Source organism: Triticum dicoccoides, chromosome 5A (genome assembly GCF_002162155.2).
Source record: "Triticum dicoccoides isolate Atlit2015 ecotype Zavitan chromosome 5A, WEW_v2.0, whole genome shotgun sequence".
NCBI lineage: Eukaryota > Viridiplantae > Streptophyta > Magnoliopsida > Poales > Poaceae > Triticum > Triticum dicoccoides.
In genome coordinates, this window is record NC_041388.1 from 487,065,183 (window position 1) to 487,067,280 (window position 2,098).

Sequence of the window (2,098 nt, forward strand, 5' to 3'; positions counted from 1 at the left end):
AATTCAACAGATCTAGCACGCCCCAGCCCCGGCCGCGCAGAAATCGCATGCTTCCAGGCCAAAATTAGCAGGGATACTCCGGAAAAGAAGAAAGGAAACTGGTGCGAGGACGGCCGGGCGTGCTTACCCGGGGATCTAGGGGAACCTGCCCGCCTAAGGACCTCCCACCGAGATGAGCGGCAGCTGCAGAGAGCGGAGGAAGAGGATGAGGGGGTGGGTGGCGGCGGTGGTGGCGAACCAGGCAGAGGCAGGAGAACCAAGTGCTAGGCTTGGCCTTTTATACGCACACATATTTTTTCCCCAGCCCTCTCTTGTTTTCCCTGAGGCAAATAAATAAATTATTTAATTTCATCCGCCAGTTTTCATGAAAAAATGGTAAGAGATAAATAGGTTGGTTTGCAATAATCTATACTATAATGTACCGATATAAAAAAGCGATATTTCTTCTTTAAATAGTATGAATTGGTCACGTAGTATAAAAAGAATGAATTGTGCCAGCATTTCATCTTTTCTCTCGAAATAGGCTTTCGTCCAGCTTTATATATAATGCATCAACCGAACAAAGTACACGGCCGAACAATACAAGGTGAAGAGGTAGGTCTCTTACAAAGCCCATCCTAGAATAATCGCACACGCACACCACAAAGCGACTACGCTACTAAAAGATAACATAAGTGGAACTGAGTACAACGCCATGCCACGCCCTAGTACACCTAAACTCCACGACAACGTCCTCATAAGGGAAATCAGCACAACGCGTCACCGCTGCCGAGTCCACAATGGACAAAAGGTTTTCACCTGAAACCCGGACACGAAGGGGATCACCACGACAATGTCTTCAAGAAGAGAGCAGCACCCGCGAGCAGCACCGTCGTCGGTGCCGGAGCGTAGAGCTTTCGCGCAGTAGCTCCCGCCTGCCACCACGAGGTCTTAAGGAGGAACGCAACGAGATCAGAATCCCAAATTCGGATGGGGGCATCTCCACTGCCAGAGATAGAAGGTGTGCCCTCGCCACCCTCCGTTATGCCCCTCGCCACCCACACAACCAAGAGGCACCACCACCACCGCCACCATGGTGCCCGCGGAGAGCCAACCATGTGGACCGCCTTCCAGGACCGCTGTCCCGGCATCCAAGCCACGAAACATAGCCAACCACCCGCTTCATAGTGCACATACCGTGACTGAAGAAGCCCGGCATCCGCCCCTGAGCCAGGGTCAGCGCCACCACCGTAGGGGCACCGACACCCGAAGTCCCCTCCAATCCCACTGGACTAGGAGGCATGACCCAAAGATTGTCGACGGCTATCATTGAGCCCACAGCTCAGACGACGCCAAGCTCACGACCATCAAACACTGATTTGACTGCCGGCTTAGCTCTGTCACGACCACCACCGCCACAGACCCACACCAACGCCATAACGTGAGGACATCTACCAATCGAACCGCAAGCTCCCACCTTAGTTGAGTCGGAGGCAACCTAGAGTCGAGCACCGATTCCAGGGCGACCAAGCGCCGGACCTTGTGCGAGGAGGAACGAACCCCAGGCAGGAGGACCACGTCAAACTGCGACACCGTTGGCTAGTCCGTGTTGCCAGCCCACTGCCGGCAACCACCTGGGAGAGGCGGGCGCTGCCCATCAGATCAGAGCCCAGATTAAGATGGAGCCAGCCTTTGGCAACCGGCAACTTCGGTCGCTGGGCAGCCGCACCACATCCATGCCAGCCCCGTCTTCCGTCGGCTCCACATGCACACCCTGCCACCGTCGGTCGATGCCCAGGTCTCCACCCACTACCCACTGCTCCACCTCCCCATGCCCGCGAGAAGTCAGTCGGTCACCACCACTGCCATCTGCCACTACCCGATGACCTAGGGCCTCCCGCGCTGCTCCCAGGCTTCGCCGCAGGGGCCCGCCGCGCATCAGATTCCCCGCCGCCACAGGCAGCCCTGCACGAACCACCCTCAATCGCGCTGCCCGAAGCGTAGCCACCACGCTAGCACAGTCCCGAACGTCGGCTCGCCGCTGCGTCGCGTCCCTGCCCGCAGAGAACAAGAGAGCCCTGCCACTGACGGCTCCAGTTGATCTTTGCCCGGCAGAGCC

At 57.0% G+C, this 2,098-nt stretch overlaps 1 protein-coding gene across 1 annotated transcript in view; it reads right to left on the reverse strand.

Moving 5' to 3' along the window:
• LOC119302372 (actin-3-like) overlaps positions 1-283 on the reverse strand; it is a 2,586-nt gene extending 2,303 nt beyond the window's left edge. The window contains exon 1 of the mRNA XM_037579409.1: positions 128-283. The gene's annotated coding sequence lies outside the window, so the exon portion shown is untranslated. The remainder of the gene's footprint in view (positions 1-127) is intronic.
• Between the last annotated feature and the right edge of the window lie 1,815 nt (positions 284-2,098).